The sequence below is a fragment of the Sus scrofa genome, chromosome 3 (assembly GCF_054392235.1).
Source record: "Sus scrofa isolate SSC_HxYL_T2T_F1_AM1 chromosome 3, Sscrofa_HxYL_maternal_Yorkshire_Landrace_v2.0, whole genome shotgun sequence".
Taxonomy (NCBI): domain Eukaryota; kingdom Metazoa; phylum Chordata; class Mammalia; order Artiodactyla; family Suidae; genus Sus; species Sus scrofa.
Window position 1 is genome coordinate 102,746,241 of NC_139385.1, and position 23,175 is coordinate 102,769,415.

The following is a 23,175-nucleotide window of genomic DNA, read 5'->3' on the forward strand; positions in this document are numbered from 1 at the left end:
CTTATTCCCAATGGGTTCTAACCCTCCAGTGCTTAAAAACAAATAGACAAAACAAAAGAAAAAACAAAACCTAAACAAACAAAATATTCTCTCTTGCATCAATCATATTCTTCCCTGAGGAAAAGCTCTGTAAAAACATCCCATGTCCACTTTGGACTTGGGAGAATATTGAGTTAGAAATCCCAAACTACTAATTAATGGATCTCAGATCATTTGAATTATTATATGGTTTGTGATTTAATATTAACAAAGCAATCACCACTCATTAATACCTACCACATTTGTCTTAGATCATCCTGGCAGTGTTATTCAGGAGAGGTATTTGTTATCCCCATTTTACAGATGAGGAAACTGAAATTCCAAAAGGTTAAGTGCAGCTTGAGATTCTGTGGCTCCTATGTGGCTGAGCTGGAATTTCAGTTCCAGCCTGCTGGACAGATGCCAAAGGCTGAGGGTCATCATGATCTACACCATAGGTCTGTGGTTATTTGCTCCTGATAAACCATTGCCTCAGAAAATCTCAGGAGACTAAGGACTTGAAGTGCTATCATTTTAAAGCAGTCTTATTCATAATTTTGCAAAGTAATGATGCATTTTGTAATGTAAATAATTGACTTTTAACATATCTGCTTTTTATGCTCCAGCATTTTCGTAGAGTACTTTTTCTTAGTGGGAAGAAAACCTGAATTAAAATTCAAAGATAAATTAACATTTAAAGTTAAAAGTGGCTTTGTGTTACTGCCATTTTAAATTATTTTAAAATTAAATCTCTTTTGAGATGATGTTTTCAAGCTATGTTTATTCATTCTTACTTTTTAATATTTTGATTTATGAATCACTTAATATTGTATTATCTTTACTAATTTGAAAATGACTCTTGGCACTTTGTCAACAGTAATAGCTACAAGCAAATATTTCATCTTCCAAAGTTGTCTATAAGCAAGTGCTATTTAGGACTTCCTGGCAGTCTTTAATAAAATGACAATGCATTTTCAGTTTGATTTGCTTAAAAACCTTCATCAGAGTTGTTTCATATGCCATTTGTGAAAATATTTTAATTAATGCATCATTATCTTATTAATAACTTACAGAACCAAGGATAGTTTTTCATGATCACATGGTCCTAGGACAGAGAACAAGAAAAGTTAACTTTGAGTGGAAAACACATGGGTACAATATTTTTTGTACTTTATTATCCATATTTGGCTGTTCCTTTACTCCTCAAAAATATCTTACTAGCAAGTTCTGCTGCAGGCTCATTATTATCAAGGTATATATTTTATTGATATATTTTGTAACTTTTAAGCTACCAGTATTTAGATTGGATCTGTTTTCTTATTAAATGTAAAATATTGACACCCATACTATTATAAATTTGATGATGACTAATATCTTCTTGTAGTTTTATAGGTAGTTGTGTCATTTGACAAGCAACTGAAGGGTCGTTTGGTGGATAAGGTACAGGAAATCACACCAACATCATTATTTCTATTTTGGACAGGCCAATGATTTGAAGGGTAGCTCCCAGGGAATAGGAACATGTTATCTGATAGCCTCTGACAAATGATGTTGCAGATATCAGACTTTCTTTGAACACATATTATTTTAAATCTTGAGGTGCAAAATAAGGACAGAAAAACTTGAACTTGTTAAGAAGGATGAATGAATGGTTTGTGGCATAATTGGATATTCATGGCATTTTTCATCTTAGGTATTATTATTTAAAGAATATACCTTGTTTGAACTAAAACACTAATTCTGTCTTCTTTGAATGATTTGTGAAGTGAGCCATCATTAAGTTCTTTTGTATTTAAAATAATTTCTTAATAGAATTATCCCAAAAAGTCTTGGTGCTACTGCTTATCTCAACCTGTCTGCAATATTCACCCTAGTCTCCCTGGAAGCCACCCTACACTATACTGTTTTGACCACAACATGGTCTTTTGTTCAGTAAGGTCACATTTTCACCTTTCAGTTTTGATGCTTTTGTAGACTTCTTTCTGGCATGGTAAAATAAGTGCCTTCTTACTTCAGTGAGCTGCTTATTATTCAATGTAAATTTAAACCCCTATCAAGAGCTCTTATTTAAAAAAAAAAATGGTCTTCAGTTACCCTTTGGGCTTAATTTATTTCTCTCAGATTTTAAGTAGTACATTGATATATATCAATATATAGTAGTATTGCCACTATATATGTAGGCACAATACATGGTCAAGTGTATGATTGCAATACTATTGGATGTTTTGAGTGTATGTCAGATTCTGTAAATGACCAGTGCCTTAAGAGTGTTGGTAATTTAACTGCCACCCAGAACATTGTTTCTTTTTTTTCCCTGACCCTGTGTTAAACTTATATTTCTGATAGATTGTATAGAAGGATGTGAAGTAAGTTGAAGTTTGCATTAAAACAAAGAAAAAGGATGGAGGCTCCTGTACTCCCACCCCCAAAGACATACTTGGGAGTGATATGAGGAGACACAAGAACACTATGGTCTTAAAAGGCTTTTGGTGCTTCACTGAGTGTGCTACAAAATCAATGCAACTCTGATTTGTCATGAGGACAATCTTCTACAATAGTTAAAGCATATTTATTAATTTCTCTTTTTAGCTTAGTGCTCAAAACAAATGTGTCCCAGACAGTGCATTTTTATAAGCTTCTGACAAAAATAGAAAGGAAGAGAGAGGAAGGAAGGAAGAGAGAGAGGAAGAGGAAGGAAGGGAGGGAGGGAGGAAGGAAGGGAGGTGGGTAGGTCGGTCAGACCTTCTTGGGAGTCGTGTTGGCCAAACAGTATGGGTTTCCCACATTCTCAAGAAAGCTAGCAAGCAGCAGAGTACTAGTTTTCCATTCTAGATTTTTCCAGTTAAGAAAAAGTAAAAATTCTTAATAGCATTCTCCGTTCTCATGTGACTCCTTGGCTATACGTATCTTCTAAATACAAGTGTTAGACTTTCAATTAATTAATTATCTTCTTCTTAACAGCTGTGTGTGATTTTCGTACAGTAAAAAGTTGTTTATGAGGATATAAAAACTAAGTGCAAATAGGTACCACTTCCTTAAAATCAAAGGAGACATCAAGTAGCCTTTTTCTTTTGCATCTTTAGAGTGTTTTACCTTTCTATTGATGAAAAAGCACTGCTTGAATACATAGGGCATTTTCTTTTAAATATTCCCAATTTTAAGTTTTGTCTTCTGATTTAAACTGACGGAATTTAAATTGAAGAGCTGTGCTTTTTTGCAAGGTGGTAATGGCTGTAATACGATTATTACTGTCATCGTGAAACAGTGAGTGCTTCAATTCATTTTGCAGTATGCAGGACACGTTAAACAAACATGGCCTTTGCCACTACTGCTATATAGCAAATTCATCTCTAATATTTACTACTTTCCTTTGATTACTAGGCACCCAAGGAGTTCCCCTTGTGGCTCAGTGGGTTATGATTCTGACTGGTATCCATGAGGATGTGGGTTTGATTCCTGGCCTAGCTCAGTGGGTAAAGGATCAGGTGTTGCCATAAGCTGTGGTGTAGGTCACAGATGCGGCTCGGATTTTGCATTGAGATCCTATGGTATAGGCCGGCAGCCGCATCTCCAATTTGACCCCTAGCCTGGAAACTTTCATATGCTGCAGGAGTGGTCCTTTAAAAAAAAAAAAAGAAAGAAAGAAAAAACAAACTAGGTACCACGAATCCAGGAGGTTAGGATTAGCTAGTTTCCTTTAAAATTTGAAGGAGGTATATTTGGAGCAAACAAGGATTCCATAATTTACTTAAACTTAAAGAGAGAAATTCTACCAAAATGTGGTAGTGATCAGATATGTAAAAGAATTAGAAGGAACTCAGTAAGTAAATAATTGGCATAATAAAGAGTTAATATGGAAAGGCAAAGGTTGGGTGAGGAACCCAATCCTTTAAATAAAGGTCAAGGTGGGGTGACACTCTTCTTCATGATGCTATAAGAGGACCACTAGCCACACAGAGATTTATTTTTCTGCCAGAAACTTTATACATTGAGAAAAATAAAGTTTTTTTTAATACTGCATTTGGATTTCAGTATGAATATTTGCCTTTAATATTTTTAGAAATCCAATGCGTGTGCCAAATACAGCAAGTTAGACTAATATTTGATAAATCAAATCTTTGTTGAAGTTACAGTCTGCAAATCTTTATTGATTTTCATAGAATTTTTATAAGCCATAGCTTCTTGTGGCAATAATCATCCTTCTAGTTAATAACACAAGGCTTAGCCAAGTAGACTGGGCTTACTTTAGGGCTGTTCATCTATTTTCTACTCAAGCATTTTTCTTCAACAGTCACTCTGACATCTAAATTTGGTAGTTCATCCTTAAAAGATAACATTGTTTGCCTGGTAGCTTGACTTCCAATTATTTAGTACCTCTAACGGAACAGAACAAATGGAGTGATGATATTCTTGGTGTTTAAAGAATCTGTTTTTATTGTGCTCAGTCTGTTCTGCAGAAACCATGGTCAGTACCTTGCCATTCAAAACATACGAAGGCTTCGAAGTTATTTGGCATCAATTTTGTAACACATGCCACACTTCCATCCTGAGTTAAGTATACAAAGAGAAAATCTGTTGGACCGAAGCCTGTCTTTAAATTTTGACTTTAGTTTGCTTCTGTGGAGTTATATTTTTCTTCAGCCATCACTCTGACATCTAAGTGTGGTTGTTCATCGTAAAAGATAGCATTGGTTTCCAGTAGCTTCACTCATCCAGAGGCCCTCTACAGGAACAGAAAAAATGAGTTGTTATTCTTGGTGTTTAAAGAATCTGTGTTTACATTGTTCAGTCTTTTTCTCAGAAACTAGGATCAATCCCTTTATTGGGGGAGGGGGTATCACCTTTAGGCTTATCTATTTTTTTTTTTTTTTTGGTCTTTTTGCCTTTTCTAGGGCCGCACCTGCGGCATGTGGGGGTTCCCAGGCTAGGTGTCTGATTGGAGCTGTAGCTGCCAGCCTATGCCAGAGCCACAGCAACACAGGATCCTAGCCACGTCTGCGACCTACACCACAGCTCATGGCAACACCAGATCCTTAACCCACTGAGCAAGGCCACGGATCGAACCTGCAACCTCATGGTTACGAGTTGGATTCGTTAACCACTGTGCCACGATGGGAACTCCTAGGCTTTATCTATTGATTCCACATTCTGAGAGAGGAAGAATTACTGTTAAAGGGGATTTATTTGATTTCTGTCATAGTTTCCTTTTGGTCTTTCCCCCCCCCCCCCGCTCTCTTCTAGCCTGTTTTTATTTCCTTCATCTCTTCTAGCTTTTTTTTTTTTTTTTTTCCAGAGAATCCATATTTTCTTTTGATTTCATGGAGACTTGAGTGTCCATAGTTTTTAACTAAATTGTGGAGGAATTTTTTTCTGGTGTGTTCTTTTCTTCATTTGCCTTTTTTTGTGTTTTGTTATCTCAATTTACTGCTTTTATCTGACCTCTAATTTTCTAAAAGGGGCTGCTATTTCTGGGGTAAAGTTTGTTGAAGGATAATATGGGAGAAATACAGGGTGGTAAACTAGGGAAGCAGTTGGCTTCTTTTTCATCTACGTTTTTTGAATCCTTCATCACCAACACACCTATCTCTGTGTCCAAGTCTTCACCCCTAGGGGCAGGTATTTAACAACTTCACAATGGATTGCTGATGTCATATAGCTATGGTTCGTATTATTTACTTATCTTCAGGTGTTTTTTTGTTACCTACTTTTTCCCCACTACATAGCTAAAGGTATAATCTCTTTTTTGCAAAAAAAGCAAGCCTGTGTGTTTCCTGATTCAGGTATGCCTCCTGGGTCAGTGACTCTCCTGCATTGTGGTCTCATGGCTCCTCCCCATAAAGCACTTTGATTCCTGGGGTTGTGTGATTTACTTCTGAGGGACTCAGATCACACTGTCCATTACCTACAAAGTCCATTCCTCCAGTGGCTTAATGCTTTAGCTGGGTTCAATTTTCAGTGCAATTGAAAGCACTTCTTCATAGGTTTGTATACTAATTTTATTGAGATGTAATTTTTTTTCATTCTTCTTTTCTTTAAGAAAAAATTGTTGAGAGAGCCCATATTGAGAGAGTGCATCCCTATTGTGGCTCAGCAGGTGAAGAACCCAACTACTATGCATGAGAATGTGGGTTTGATCCCTGGCCTTGCTTAGCAGGTTAAGGGTCCAGCATTGCTGTGAGCTCTGGTGTAGGTCACCAGACTCACCTTGGATCCTGCTTTGCCGTGTCTGTGGTATAAGCCCTGTAGCTGCAGCTCTGATTCTGAACTTCCATATGCTGCAGGTGCGGCCATCAAAAGAGAAATTTAAAAAATGGTGGAACCTTTCCACAGAAAAGAAAATCATGTATTTGGAGAATAGACTTGTGGTTGCCAAGGGGGCGGGAGGGGGGAGTGGGATGTTTGGGAGCTTGGGGTTAATAGATGCAGACTGTTGCTTTTGGAATGGATTAGCAATGAGATCCTGCTGTGTAGCACTGGAAACTATGTCTAGTCACTTATGATGGAGCATGATAATGTGAGAAAAAAGAATGTATACATGTATGTGTAACTGGGTCACCATGTTGTATAGCAGAAAAAAATTAATGTATTGTGGAAATAAAAAAAAAAGAAAAAAATGGGGAAAGAATACAACTGCTCTGAAATCTTTCACCAGTATTTCCAACTTTTAAATTATTTTTCATAATACCAAATATTCATTTAGATAGTTCCAAAAATTAATTTAAAATAAATACACCACCCATGAATGGGTTTCTCCACTTATCTATACATTTTGTTGAAATCTCACTATGTGCCAAAAAAATATAGCATGAGTTGTATGTTTATATGACAGTAACCTGAAAAACTTTGTTAAAATGTATCACTTGCTTTCACTGGGTTTCAGCTAGTCCTAAAATATTTTAACACCTTGATGGTTTAGACAGAAAGCTCCATTTATAATAAGATTGAACAAAACAGAATAGAATTTTATGATAGTAACATTTTGAAAATATCCTCTAATTATATTGCATCAATAAAAATAGTAGCCCTTTTTAGTGGCCATTTGAATATTATGGGTGAAAGAGAGCAATGAGATGATTATCACCAGGTTTTCCTCCACTGAATCTCATTTACAATCCTCTGTGGACAGGCAAATAAAAGTTTCCTCATAGACAGAGTATATGGTAGTCTGTCATCCTTAAAGTTAATCACAGTACATTTTCATTATTGACAACTAGATATAATTACTACATTCCACAGGAGTTTTGAAAGGTGATTTAAATCAGGTAGCCTAACACTTACTTGCAAAATATTGGTATATTTTGTGTTTTGCCTAAATATTGTCCAGTAGTTTTTACACTGCTTCCTTATAATGTTAACCTATGTGTAATCCTTTTTGGTGTTCAGAATTGTTTTCTTGTACATTATCTCATTATAAGTATGCAATTATATATATACATATATATACACACACACACACAATGGATATACACAAAATGACCTGAGTGTTTGAAAGAATGCTTTAAAAATCTTTATATATATTTATATATAAGTATATAATTTTCTTGTCTATTACCATTTGATGGTGTCTATAAACTGTCTATAATGAGAAAATCTATTTTAGAATTCAAATTTTGATAATTGTCAATTATGATTAACAGAAGGGTACCTTTTATCTTGCTAGAGAAAGGATTAATAAGCATTTTAGTTGGTAAGGATCTTGGATTTTAAATATTTTTGAATAGTTTAGAAGAATCCAAATATAAACAATAATATTACTAAGGGTAAGCAAAATCTGATACCATTCAAAGAATATTTTCTGGAAATAGACTTTTCTAGAAATACTTAGTATTTGTCAGTCTAGTTAATGATTGTATATATCTGTACTTATTAAAGCTTCCTGTGTTTACAAAATAGTTTACAATTCACAGTTGCTTTCCCCCAGCTTGCGCTGCTGTTACTGGTGGATTAGTGTAGTCGTACAAAATAAGGTGATCACCAAACATCTTATTTATTTATGATCTCTTTTAACCACATCCACCTAATATCTGTGTGATGCCTGGAATTCTCCCACATGGTTCCCAAGTATCTTATATGTACCTTGAAATGCAAACTTCCTTTGAAGTTTTAGAGGAGGAAAAAATTTTTCAGTCTTTTTAGGTCCTTGGCTAGAGCTGAATATTAAACCGACAAAGACATTAACAAGAGAAAAATGTACAAATTCTATTGAATTTTTATGTGTGTATGGGAGCATTCACAAAAGAATGAAGATGGGAAGAAGTGATCTGAGAAAGAAGTTGTTTGCCTTTTTTTTAATTTTTATTATTATTTATTTATTTATTTGTCTCTTTGCCATTTCTTGGGCCGCTCCCTCAACATATGGAGGTTCCCAGGCTAGGGGGCCAATCGGAGCTGTAGCCGTCGGCCTGCACCAGAGCCACAGCAATGTGGGATCCGAGCCAATTCTGCAACCTATACCACAGCTCACGGCAACGCAGGATCATCAACCCACTGAGCAAGGCCAGGGATCGAACCCACAACCTCATGGTTCCTAGTCGGATTCATTAACCACTGAGCCACAATGGGAACTCCTGCCTTTTTTTTTTTTTAAATACTTTTTAGACAGTTAAACAATAAATCTTCAAAGACTTGACAAGACAAAGGAGGAAGGTTTAAGGGCAGTGAAAAGTGAAAAACTGACTAGAAAGCTCAGGGTGATTTTGACAACATTTATTTGTAGGATTTCTTAGTCCCCAATTACCCTTCTGTGATGATAAGAATGTCTTCCTTCCCCCTGGTGCAGAAGGGTACCTTTGACATGGGAGTTTTATAATCGATTTCAAGGAAGTATTGCAAAGAGGGGAGGTCACAGTGACCTTCCTGCTTCTGCCATTTACTCAGACTCCTTCAGCTTAAGGTAGTCAATATGTTAAAATGCCATATCCTGGAATAGGGAATCATGAATACCAGTGATGTAAAGCGGGGACATTCTATGAGACTTGAGTAGAAAACAGGAGATCATCACACAGTTTGGACTTTTTTTTTTTTAAGTTTTACATCTTGTATGTCCAAAGGACAAAATTTGAAAGCTGCCTCTTTAAACTCTTTGTGGGGAGAAAAAGATCAACAGAAGTGAGATTTCATGGATGAAAGAATTTTTCCCAAGTTGGATCTTTCCCACAGTGTAAGGTTCAGAGTAAGGTACTTTGGCTCTTGTCCCCACAGGCTTGAGTTATTTTCCAAAACACTTACATTACTTCAGATTATAGTTTTAAAAGCACAGTAATTCAAATCTCATTAGAAAACTTAAGAATTAGTTCACAAAATAGCAGGAATTTGAAAGGTAGAGAAGGTGTGCCTTTCTTAAAGAAAAAAAAATATATATATATAGAATTTTTCTCTGTTACAAAACTAATGTAAGTTCATATTTATGACATATATATATATGAAATTATAAAATTAAAAAATTTAAATCACCAATAATTCCATTGGCTATGTATAATTATCATTTTTGTGTATGTCTTTCTAGTGTTTTAAAAATGAATATATATAAATATACAGACACAATGACATGCTTAAATACAAAGTTGGGAGATAGAGTACATGGAATTTTATACCTGATTTTATATGCAATGTGAATGGCCATTTTTTTGTTTAGTAAATATTTTAAAAGACGATTTCAAAATAAAAAACTAAAACTCAAATTAGCTAGACAGAATTTTGCACTGAAATATACTCTGGTAGCTCCTGCTGGGCAGGTGTTAAGACCAATGCCCTCTGGGGAAGGGACCCTGGATCCCATGAAGAACTCTCAAGGATGTCAGCATTGCCTTCATTCACTAAAATCCCCTGGGTTGAAAATGGTCCAACTCTCTGGAACCAACAACTGAATCAGATGATTGACAGGCAGGAAGGGACGTTTATACCGGACTTTCAAACATCAGTATTATCATAAATCTGAAGTCCTTATTAAAGCTTTTTTTTTTTTTTTTTTACCAAAGAGGAACGTGTTTATTTCACTTAAATTCTTAAAAATACTTTTTTGGCAGTTGTCACATACTTATTAAAGCTTAAATCCAGCAGCACGTAACCTCTTTCTCCCTGGTGTAATCATTAAATGTTGTACTTTGATTCTCTAGTCAGGCAAGTAGAATTTACCTCAAAGTGAAAGTCTATGGTGGTTGATCTCTTTATTTCAATTTAATTGTAATCTCTTCCATTATTGGCAGCCAGAGGCAATCACCATTTTCCTTGTCTCTCTTTTTAAAATGGGAATAAACAGTATTGGTGGAAACTAAGTGGAAACAATACTATATTACTTTATAGAGAGGTAAAAATAAAAAGGAAAAGGCTGATTTGCACTGCCATATTGCTAGACACAGAGAGTGAGCAAAAGAAGCAACATTTTATTCTCAGTCACTGACATCTTATTCATTAGATTGTGCTAAGGAACGGAGTGAAAACTTCTTAGGAAAAACATGTGATGTACAGAGTGCAAGATGAGAAAAGAAGAAACGTGATCCTGATAAGGATAAATAGTTTAAGTGGAAAGTATAAAACAATTTAGAGAGATTGAGACAGAAAGGTAACAGTGAGGAGAAGAGAAGACATTTGGAGGATAGCGTGAATATTCCGTGACTTCTTGGTCCAGAGGAGAAAATTAAGAATCCTAAATCAAGAACTAGAGAGAAAGGTGATGTAGAATTTCATTCAATACTGCATTTTAGGAGTAATGAAAACTAACATGGGCTTATTTAGAGTAGCTAAGATGAACAGCATGTTCAGATACCTCCTTGCTAAGTTTTCCAGAGCAGGTCCTATTACCTAACATGTTTTCCTTTTGTATAGAAAAATACAAATATTTTGCCTGATATCTGGCAGAAATAGTACAGCAAAAGGAAAACAAAGGAGTAAACAGTATTCCACACCCGCTCTGACTCTTATAAAAATAACAAGTTGCCTTTTCAGCCAGAAAGTCATGTGACCCACATCTGGTAGCCTCTTCATTCACTGCAATACAACTGCCTACTATATGCTAAGCCTACAACAAATGCTAATTTCTTTTTTTTTTTCAAAACATTATTTGTGATCTTGAGCAAGGTACTTCCCCTCTCTCTTAACCTGGTTCCTTATGCATAAAATGAGGAGTCTGGACTAGATGGCTTTTGACTAGATTTAGCTTTTCCAAATCTAGAATGCCACAATATCAAATTAAGCAACTCTTACCTGATAATCAGAAGCCATAAGAACCTACATGGCCTGCTTGGTGTTATTCACATGTTCCAGTGTCACAATTTAAAATCCAAGCACGAAAGCATCATTACTTCAACATAAATATGCAACAGCATTTACAGCTTGAAGGCACAAAGCAAACATCTGTCATACACCTATGCTGTATCAAGTACTTTGCTAGAAGCTTTGTGGCCTAGATCAAGTATCCTGATGACACAGTTCCTAATAGCAAGGAGCTATGGGGTTTAATTTGGAAGGAAGACAAAGACAACACAAACCAATTGGAAGACAAAGAGCTCAGACAGTATTTTACATGAAGTGCCCAAGTTGTGCTACAGACATTGTCTGGGTGATGTGTGCTATGGGGATTCAGAGTAGGAAGGAATCACCTCCTGGGATCTTTGGAGCTCAGGCTAATGAGCCTTAAGTGAAGGGATTGACTCCCCGAGTCTGTGAGCTCAATTATATTCCATAGCCATGGGCTATACCCTGAACTCCCCAGCTGTTTTGTGAAATATCACGTTAATGATGAAGACACATACAGAAAGACCAATCTTTCCCACTGGTTAATTCAACAAATTAGGTCACTGTTAGGTGGAGGACTAAGCCTGAGGAGGATAATAAAAAAGCTTATATTTGCACTCTTAAGGAACTAGTGAAGTTTATGCTTATGAGAATTAAGACCATTGCAGTTTTCAGTTGTAATTGCCCTATTCTTTCTTTCCTGCTCATACCTAACTCATCTTCCAAATGCCAGTTCCAGGGTAAGTTTTCTATCACTTCCACCTCTGGATCTCCGTCTTTTTAGAATTGACATTATTCAATGTCTATTAAATGAGGTGACTAAAACAAAACAGATTTTGAAAGTTATAAGGTACTTTTAAAATGTAAGAATTTATGAATGTGACTGTTACTCCTAATTTGCCAAACCCTGGCTATGGCTATTATATATCCACTGTGTAAGCTTTTCTTGTATTCCGCTATAATGTCTCATATGTTTGGATATTAGATACATATTTCTTGATTAGTTGTTATTAATCAAATACGTGTTTGGATCAATGATGTAGCAGTCCAGGTAGGAAAACAAACTGACAGGTATCCACCCTACCCCCACCTCAAAAAATAAGGGCCTTCATTTTTCTGAAGAAGTTAAAAGGAAGATATTCTTACCGCTTTTTACTTTCAATTTTGGTACCATCCTGGATGTTTATGGTTCAGCTTGAAAATTGAGGCACTATTATAATGAATGCTTCCTTTTAACTTTGAGGAAATTTGTACACTTAAAACATTCTTCTGAGTGTTATACCTTCTTTTTAAAGGACACATACTAATATTTTTAACACAGTATTTCTGAAAAAAAATGTGAATACAATTTACTTTCTTCAGAATTCAGCAGCATAAACAAGGAAATTGTGGTTTATGATTGGCTAAAGACAGACGCAAAGTCAAAGACAGGACTAACTTGTACTTACACTGGAACATCCTTTCTGTCTGCATCCTTCCTGTCTGTTATATTCATTTGCTTCTCCATTTAAACACAGAAACAACTTTTTTTTCTGATAATCTCACAGAGCACATCAGCCTCTGAAAAACAGAATAGCAGTGGACCTGTGCGAAGGATTGCTTTGGGAGTTCTTTTAAGAGAGTGATCATAAGGTGTGCACAAAGCAAGTAATTAATTCCCTAGGTAGTTATCTGTCTGTGAGATTAAGCTGAGTGTTCCATCACTTTTTTAAAATAAAGAAAAATAAGTAATATTTTCTATACTCATTTATCCAAGTGATTTTGACAGAGGAGAATGGAATTATGTTTTCCATATGTTTTTCCTTAAATTCCATACATAACCTTTCATGTCTTTCAACAGGGAACCATTCACCCTCTCTCATAGTGGATTCACTAATGACAAGGAAGCATCCGTTGGGTACAGCAGTGATGAGGAAAGGCAAAAAGATGGCAATGTAGACAGGGTCAAAGTCGCCTTAGCCAGTATTATTCACAGCTAACTTTCCACCTTCCTCTTAATACCCCTCCAAAACCAGATACCACAGTGGGTCTTCCACAAATTTTTTTCTTTCTTTTTCTCAGTGATCTTCATCTCAGAGATTTTGATTTTGATTATGTTTTCTTCCCACTTAATTTTATGGTAATTGTCAGGGTTTATTTCTACTTTCAGTTACAGTGAGCTAACACTGTTCTTTCCAGGAGGATTCTTTGAAAACCTGTAGAGTTAGTGTTCAAAATTGATCCTCAAAATCTATTTTTTAATTACTCAATGCACTTTATTACATTTATAGTTGTACAACGATCCCCAAACTCTATTTTTATGTGACCATTTTTCTAGCTTTAATGTGCCTGTCTTGTGCATTTGAAGCAAGTAAGAGTAAGCAATCTAAACTAGAGAAATTATTTCTAAAGGTAGAATGTCAGTGTCCATGACCCCTGGGGAAAATATTTATTCTTTAAGTATGAATGCGTGCGGTGAGTAGAAGGTTTCTGATGAATATATGACTTTCTCTGACCTTGTGTTCTACTGTCACCTCTGTTTTATAAGGTTAAAAACTTGAACCCTTTATGGGAAAATAATATTATTCCACATTTTATTGAGAAATTTTAGTAGCACCATGATATTTGGATGCTCATCTGTGAAATCACCTTTGAGTGTTTTCTTGCTATTTGAACTATGGCAGTGGCACTTTTGGAATAACAGGTGCCTGGAAAATTGTCCTATTTTTTTGTTTTGGTTTTGTGTTTTTCTCCTTTGCTTGTTGCTATTGGAAGGAGTTTCCTACAGTGAATCAGTAACAGGGAGTCTTGTGCCCTTTGTCTAGGAACTAATAACTCATGTTGTAATGCAACAGATTCATCTGCAACTTTCTAATGTTATGATTTAATCATAATAGTGCTTTTGGTTGTAGAGATTGGTGAGTGCAGTCACTGAACCTCTTCTTCTTGATAAGCCTTTAGACTAGTTTCTTCTGATGTTGTTCCTATAATGCATAGAGAGGTTTAATCTCACATGGAAAGTTGCTGCTGTTTTCTGATTTTCTGAACTTACTAGGATGAGTTGGCAGTAAGTTGCTTGTTTTTAGTAAAATCAGATCATAGAACACTTTATTTCTCAGTAATTGTTTTCCTCAGCAATTTGGTAGTATTTTCTACCAAAAAGCAAATACACTCCCAATACAAGAGAACCTGGAATTGGTGAGTTGGTCTTTCTCTAAGATAAATTCCCTAAGGATGGAGGAGCAAGTTTCTATGCTTCTTTATATGACCATATTAAGCCCATCAGTGTAGAGTGAGTTTGGAAGAAAACTGAATTGAAAATTTCACTGTTTTGTAGAAGCTGTGAGTTAGTATGGATAGTAGAATTTTCTTTTCAGGAAATTTTGGGGTAATATCAGTCTAGAAGTATAGTTTTCTCTAGAAACATTTATAAATAAGTGCTTTCTTTAGTATACCCCATCAATTGCCATAGTTCTTTTATTCTTGTTTTCTTGAGAAGACCTGGAAGCATGACTTAATTTCACAGACAGTTGGGCAGACTTTTGCTGGTCCTGATGATGGAATTATTGCCAAGAATATAGATATATGGTCTTATATGAGAGTGATCCATGATCCCGTTCCCACTCTTTGTCTCCAAAAGACAAAACAAACAAACCAAAAACCCACAAAAGACAGAAACCTAAGAGGATAACTCTGCTGAAATGCATCCTCAGTGTTTATCCAATCATGTACACAGATCATTCAAAATCCATTAAGAAAATTGGAACATAGCTATTCTCTAATATTATGGGTGAGTTTTTCAATTTCACTGTACCACTCAGGGAAATCATCCTTTTGCTGGAGTACATGACAGTCTTCTTCTCATTGACCTGCTTGCACTGATTTATCATTATTTGAATTTTTCCTCTCTCTCAGTTACCTCTTACTGCTGTATTTCTTTTTTGTTTCTCCACTTGTCTGACTGTCATTTATCTTCTTTCAAAATAATTTCATTGTCATTTACCTGTTTCAGGATCTGGCTTTGAAGATGCTTTTCTTTTTTAGGAGTGAGGGGCTAGTTTCCTTGGATATTAAATGTTAACGATCTCTAGAGACCTAGTGACTGCTCTACAATGTTATCTATTCTGTTTGTCTGTGCATATATGTGTGTGTGTATTCCATTGTGGCTGATTTTCTTTTTTATTTTTTTAATCACTAGGAATTTTTTCATCCCTTCTCTTTAAAATCTCATTGTTGAAAAACTAGTTTAAATATATACCTTCCTGACACATTGTCCTTATGTCATAAATCTGTTAGTTACGTTTGTCCCACTGCATAAGGTTGTAGTATTCATTTCCCATACAAGCCATTTTAGTACATTAGAAGAAATATAGCAGATGGAAAGCTTCACTCAACAGACTAGGTTCATTAAATCTTAAGGACCCTTATAATATTGAACTTGAGAAAGATGAAAGCAATAACAGTCCATTGATTTCACACGATAGCACTTGCTAAATGGTCTTCAAACCAAGAGAGCAACCTTTGGACCAATCTGGGTCTGTGCTGGTGCTGAGCCAAATATCCAGTCAATAGAGTGATGCAAAGTTAAGTTGATGTCTGAGGATGTAGCCTTCATCCTAAACAGGCTGTGCTATTGAACGAAATAAGAAGACTGGTGGCAGGGACAACTTGGAGAACTCCAGAAGGATGCATGATCTAACTTAGTTCAATATCAGTGCTCTTATTCTTCTCTTTATTTCTTTTCATATTTTCTCAATAGCTGAATTATTAAAAACTTTCCCTTCCCTGCTTTGTCTCCTTTTTTCTTCGTTTCTGTACTTTTCACAATCTCTGCAATATATAAATGTTATTTAATCACAAACTGTAATTAAACCTCTTACCTATAACCTATGAATATTACAATATTATCAAAATTGCCCAAATGTGTTTGAAGGAATAAGAGTTATCTGTATATAATGATTTGTTCCAGCTGGAGTCTTTGAATAGGTGAATAGTGGAGATTGCCCTTGATTCACTCACTCAACATTTGTTGAGTGTACATATGGTGTCACAATACAGGAAGTATAATATTGTTACTGCTTTAATATGGGATGTCTGTGTGAAGGGCAGATTGTTAAAGCCTGAGAGGTTACTATGAGTATTCCTGTGTTTTCTTCCTGCTCACGAATTCTATGACATAGGTCAGGTTATTTGTTGTGTTTTTCTTTTCCCTTGGTAAAAATGATCATCACCTTGCCATTTGGCCTCCAACAGATTCTTGAAAAATAAGGCAATATGATAGATGAAATTCAGCTAGTATGTAGGGTACTGTCATGCAACTCTGAAGAAAATATGGTTTTCTACCCTCTGGTGTAAAAAGTTTAGTGGCATTTCAAAAGTACTATTATCCACCAGGGAATGAGCACTGTGATGATCTAACTGGATATCTATAAAGGACTTAAAATTCTCTGCCAAGACTCATTAACACAAACAAACAAATGGCTCTGGTCTTGGTGAATGTGAGCAGGATTACCTTAGTGTAAGACTTAGTAAGCCTTTGACTACTGAGCTGATGGCTGGTCTTTCTCAGCTAGAAATGTGAGAGAATGATACCAGTGCAGTTACACTTGTAGAGAATAGGCTTTCACCTTTATTTGTATTTTCACAACTTAAATTGACTGTTGGAATAGGATAATGAATCCCTTTTTGGATCTGAGTCATATTTGTGACAATAGAACCTACCAAGGCTCATAATCATTCCTGCTTGGAATGATTCTGTTCTTCTAAGTAGGAATTATCTTAACATGTATTCACAAAACAAATCAGCCAGTGTGGCTTTTGCTTAATAACATTTAACCCAATCTTTTTAGTACTAACTGCAGTAATTATAGATTTTAGACCAAGAAGACTTCAGTAATTATGTAACTAGGCTTTAATAAACCTTAGGCTCATTTTAGACTGTCATTTCTATAGATTTTATATTATATTGATTTTGGATGAAATTACTAGACCAATCATGTAGGGTATATGAAATAAGAGCATTAACTACTAACAATGCTTAGCCAATACTCTATTTATTATTTTGCCTGTATTTATGTATTATTTTTCCATAATCATAGGAAGAATTACTATATAAAATAAAATATTCTCTTACATATCATTGCACAATCATAAAATATAGTGAACGCTCTGTACAATTATTGTTTTAAAGTCAAAACAAAAAAGAAGCAAAATAATCTACCGAAAGAAATCATTGAGGCTACAGTGCCTCAATGCTAAACATGCCTTTCTACCTCTTGCTCATGTTAGCTGGAAAATTCAATGTGGGCTGGGATCAAGTTCAAAGTTAGTGCCAGCTTTAGTGGAGTGATATTTTAAACCCAGAGTATAATAGAGTTGGAAGTTACAATAGCGATTACCTAGAACAACTACCTTATTTTCAGAGGAAGAAAATGAGGATTATTGAAATGTTTCAATGAACTTGTCAAAGTTACAGGGCAGTGAGTTAGGAATAGATCCTACTTTCTTGATTCAAGGTTGAGTGCTTCTATGTTACATGATGGTTTTTTAGCTGTGTTCATTTGCAATCTTATTTTTACTCATTTGAACCAGCATAGAATAAGTAGAATTTACTAATGAATTCATAATGCAGATATTGTTCTGGTGAGAGAAGTAAAGGATCCAGTTTACATAAAGACATCATATTTTTACATGCATTCATATTGTTAATATGCCTTTTTAAAATTAATAAAATCTAGAAGTGCCTGTGTGACACAGCCAGTTAAAGATTTGGCAGTTGCTGCAGCTCTGGCACAGGTTGCAACTGTGGCATGGGTGTGATACCTAGCCTTGGAACTTCCACATGCTGTGAGTGTGCCCCCCCACAAAAAATGAAATCTCTTTGGGACCGAATTTGCTGACTTGTTTTTTGTTTGTTTTAAACTGAACTCATGCATCTCTTTTAACAAAATTGTAAGGGGCATTACTCTTCCGTGAGTTTATGTGTGTCTTTGGACTTAACTCTGGGGGGGCTCCTGGACTTCAGCACATTTCCTCCATTTTCAACTGCCCTTCATTGTGTATCAACTTTGAGTAACACTGACTAGAAAGTAATCTTGCTGCTTTCAAAAACATTATAGAAGAGCTTTCATTTTTACCACCTTTCAGTTTAACTCCAGGAATGTCTCTGGGCTTACCTTGAAGGCTTTCTTTGTTACACAAATTTGTTAAGCAAAGTCTGGGAAAATCATTAAATATTTTGAGTTTGTGCCTATGACTTCATTTGCAGGGCCAAATTTGGCCTAGAGTAATATAATTCACCTGGATATCCATGAAAAGTCTGAGTCCTTCAGGGCTTCAGAATGGGAGTGGATTCTAAAATATAAATGCTTACAGTTTTGCAAATTAGAAGAAAGAGTTAATAGTTTTATTCATAGTCTGGTTGTCTCCACCATGGTTTGAATATCTGTCTTGGGGGAGAAAGCTGGAAAGACTCAATAAAACCCATCAAATCTTCTTTGAGAGTTTTTCTTTTTTTTTAATTGGAAAGAAGGGAGATTGTGCAAAATTCATTAACCACATATTCCCACTTGGACCCCCAATTTAACCTGCCTCAAAATTGAATCTGTACCTTGGAGCAGCCATAGAGGAAAATGGGAAGAGACTGGTCTCTGGAGGATCCTCAAAGTCTAGTTTTCACAAGTCATGGTTTTGTCTGGCTGAAATCTGTGCTTCAAATATAAGGCTTTACCTGCTTTGGTTTAGCTCTTCATGCATCTTGGATTAGCACTGCTCTGATATTGTCTTTCTTTTCAGGAATGTCATTTCCACAAGTTAGGTCTGTGACTGATCTTATTTCGACTCTGTGAAACTGCTTCTTTCCAAGAAAAAGCTTGAACTTCTTTTGCCACTGGTGTTTGCACTGCATGAAGGAAAACTGTTGACTAGGAATTATGGTTCTTTTCTGTGTCTCTTGCATTCCTCTCCCCCAGGAGCCTGGTTGTGTACAAAACAATAGGATCCAAGAGGAGTTGAATCTCTCTTGAACCAAGCTCAAAAGTTTCCTCCTTTTCACTAAAGGGATGCTGTGTACACTTGGGCAAGATGTAAAATGAATGTAACAATGTAAATAAAGGTGGTTCATTTACATTGTTACCCCCATGGAGCTGCATATATGATATGATAAACTTGTAAGAAAGAGCAAGCAGATGCTGACAAAATCAGTATACTATAATAATTTTACAGCCGTAGGAAGTAAAGGGTTTTGAAAAAGATTTGCTTTTTTCTAATTTGCCTGAGGGCTTCATATGGACTAAGAGTAACCATGCCCACTATTCTAGGAGAGAGAGGGTCCACTTGATCAAAGTTACAGTTACATTTCAGAATGTCTAAGTAGACTTGATCTTTAGGGAAAAAGGCTTTAACAATTTTTTGGTACTGAGGGTCAGCAGAGTTAATGACGCACAGCATACTTTTTGATAGTGGTGGATTCCATCACCACTTCTCTCTTTCCACCATTTAAAGGTGAAAAAATGCAGAAAACACAACTTCATCTGCAGCAGCAGGGATTTGAGCCTAAGGGTAGCCAGTATTGCTACATTTGACCCTCACCTATGTGGGTCATTTCTCACCTATGTGGCATAACTGGTAAACTAACACATCCTAACTTGTTAAAGTGCTCTGTATGCATAAAAAAGTTAGTAAAAATTTGATGTGAAGAGGAAGCAAATCAACCAGGCACAATAAATTAACCAAGTGTTATATGCAGAGAACCAAGCAGCCATCAAGCAAAAGTCATTTTGGGACAATATTGTATAGTGAAACCTTTTTCCATAAAAAAAGTTGCTTAAAATTATTGGAAGAAAGGGAAAACTGCAGATGTTCAGATGATGCATGTAGCCAGTTCAGGTGGGTTCCATGAAAAGGTTGTATTGAAAATGAAGTATTACTACATTTGGACACTATTTTATTTTTATTTTTATTTTTGGCTGCACTCATGGCATATGGAAGCGCCTGGGCCAGGGATCAAACCCATGCTGCAATAGTGACCCAAGCCACTGCAGTGACAATGCCAGATCAGATCCTTAACCTGCTGTGCCACAAGATACTCCTTTTTTGTTTCGTTTTGTTTTTGTTTTTATCTGGAGACTATTTTAAAGGTGATGAGAAGATCCAGGTTAGCTGTGTTTTGCAAAAATTATTTTAATAAAAAACACATAAGGTAGTTTTCATTAAAACATCTTTTTAAATTTATATGTTTGCTCCATTGGCAGGATAGTGGAAAAGTGTCTTCTTTGTATACTGCAGTGTGCTAACTTTTATAGGACTGTAAAGATGATAAAATATCCTCATATTGAAGAAGACGACTAAATTCAAACATATAAAACATTATATTCTCTACTTATCCTAGTCTTTCCCTGAAACTTCCTATGTCAGTGAATGAATGGCACAGTATCTAACCCCTTTCCAGGTCAGAACCTAGGGGAGACCTTTGATTTCTTCCCCATCCCTCTCTACCTCCGGTCGAACATCAAAAGTCCTTAGGACACTGCCTCCTTTATGCTTCTTATATTTGTCTGCTTCTTTTCAAGGCCATTATATTTCATTCTGAAATAAGTTTCTGCTGTGCCTCCTTGCCTCATCTCCTACCTGTCCATCCCAGTTTCCACATCAAAGCCTCAATAACCTTTCTAAGATTCAAAACTAATCATGTCAACTCCCCAATGAAAATCTTCCACACAAATCCCTTTTTGCTTTAGTGTAAACCTCATCCTCTGTAGTACGTGTCTCTTTGACATGGTGAAGTTTATCTAGAAAGAGTATGGGCCAGAATGAGTAAAATGCATGATAACTGATTCCTCCAGGGTAGGTCACCAGAGTCCCCTGTGGAAGAGACATGGCTCTTTGTGCATTTTCCTACACTCTTATTCCACCATGCTCTCACCTCTTCATGGGTATGGAAACATGATCAGTTTATTGGTGGATGCCCTAGGAGGTTACTTCGGAAATTGTCTTTTCCTCTTCTGAATCCATTTCATACATCTTAGTCATGGGTGAGACAGTGTGTTTTCTAGTTTCATGTCATTAGTGGGATTGAAAGGGAAATCGGCTGTGCTATTTTAGGAATCTACACCTCAAGATATGTTATATGGTACATGGAGGAGAAGTGGTATTTGCCAGATAGATAAGAACACGGTAAATGAATATGGGATTAAGTGTTGTTGGCAAATATTAAAATGGCAGAAGAATAAAAAATGTTTCAGCCTTTCTCGACATAAGAATTTTCACATTGCTTCAAAAACCGATAACATCTTATGGGAAAAGAGTTATTTTTCTATCCTTTAAAATGCCACTTTATAATTATTTTGATATTTATGTTCATAAAAATAAACGAAATTTCAGCTTGAAAAATTTTCTTTGATTTAGAACCTGCTTCTTTTAGTCTTGAAAGGTCTGAATTTGAGTAGCACCAAAAGAGACTTATTTTAGGCCATTCTTCAAGGGAAGGGTTATTCTTTGGTTTTTCATTTGTTCTGTTTTGTTGTGTAAACTAATCTGTCCCCAGTGGGATACTGGTTATCTATAAGTTCACCTTCTCGGATTAGTGAACATGGCATTTGATTTTCATATGTATAAAATATACACAAAATCTTTATTTTAGTGTCAGTTCTCAATATATGTTCAGGAGTTCCCATTGTGGCACAGCAGATCCGACTAGTATATATGAGGACACAGGTTTGATTGCTGGCCTTAATCAGTGGCTTAAGGATCCAACATTGCCATAGCTGAGGTGTAGGTCACAGACAAGGCTTTGGATCCTACATTGGTGTAGCTGTGGTGTAGGGCGGTGGCTACAGCTCCAATTTGACTCGTAGCCTGTGGCCCTAATAAGACAATAAGTAAATAAATAAATACGCAAATATTCATTAACTCTGAGAAAAAGAAGAGTGTGTAAATGTATTTGATTACATGAAATATATAAATGTATACTCCAAAATAGCATATGATAAATGTGTATTAACAGAAAATTAAGACTTTTTCTTTTATTCTAAAGTTAACATTTGAAGGGAAAAAAATCAGCTACTGGATTTTTTTGAATAATCTTTTTTCTCAGAGTTCCTGTCATGGCACAGCAAATGAATCTGACTAGTATCCATGAGGATGTGGGTTTGATCCCTGGCCTTGCTTAGTGCGTTAAGGATCTGGCGTGGCCGTGAGCTGTGGTGTAGGTCGCAGACACAGCCTGTATCTGGTGTTGCTGTGGCTGTGGTGTAGACCAGCAGCTACAGCTCTGATTAGACCCCTAGCCTAGGAACCTCCATGTGCTGCAGGTGCGGCCGTCAAAAAGACCAAAAAACAAACAAACAAACTTTTTTCTCAAAACTCTCAATTTATAGCCTTTGATGGTACTTTCTAAATTATAGTTCTTTTCCAGACACTGAGAAAAGTTGTTGACATACAGATTTGACACATAATGCTTATCTTTGTTTCCAGCTTCACATTATTTGTTATACACGTAGTTCAAAGGCATTCGATCCTAAAACATCAAATGAAAGTACAGATATCATCAAGATTGGTTTGGATATTATATATTTTATTTTGTTTACTATATCAAATACTCTATATCTCTGATATATCTGGTGGTATTCTAGGCTCTGAAGTAAATAGAAGGAACCAGGAGAACTAATTCTTGTCCTCAAGATAGACTGTTAGAGACAAATCATATACAACTTGACCAAATGAAATAGGTAGAAATTGCTCTATATTGATAATTACATATTTGGTTTTGCTGTGACTATTCTCAAGGAATAGAGATAGAATGATCACTGCTTTGCTATAGAAGTCATACCTTTTATAGTTTGCTCTAGGTAAATATTCTTCAGCACATTGGTATAAAATATTATTTAGCATTTTGAATCCATTTATATAAATACCTCAAAAGAATATATCTCCAAATTTCTTATTAGT

At 35.8% G+C, this 23,175-nt stretch overlaps 1 protein-coding gene and 1 long non-coding RNA gene across 51 annotated transcripts in view; one reads left to right on the forward strand and one right to left on the reverse strand.

Moving 5' to 3' along the window:
* NRXN1 (neurexin 1) overlaps positions 1-23,175 on the forward strand; it is a 1,114,648-nt gene that overhangs the window by 759,225 nt on the left and 332,248 nt on the right. The window lies entirely within an intron of this gene.
* LOC146404813 (uncharacterized) overlaps positions 12,438-23,175 on the reverse strand; it is a 34,942-nt gene continuing 24,204 nt past the window's right edge. The window contains exons 2-3 of the long non-coding RNA XR_014841973.1: positions 12,699-12,810; positions 12,438-12,576 (exon numbers count right to left, since the gene is read on the reverse strand). This is a non-coding gene — a long non-coding RNA (uncharacterized LOC146404813). The remainder of the gene's footprint in view (positions 12,577-12,698; positions 12,811-23,175) is intronic.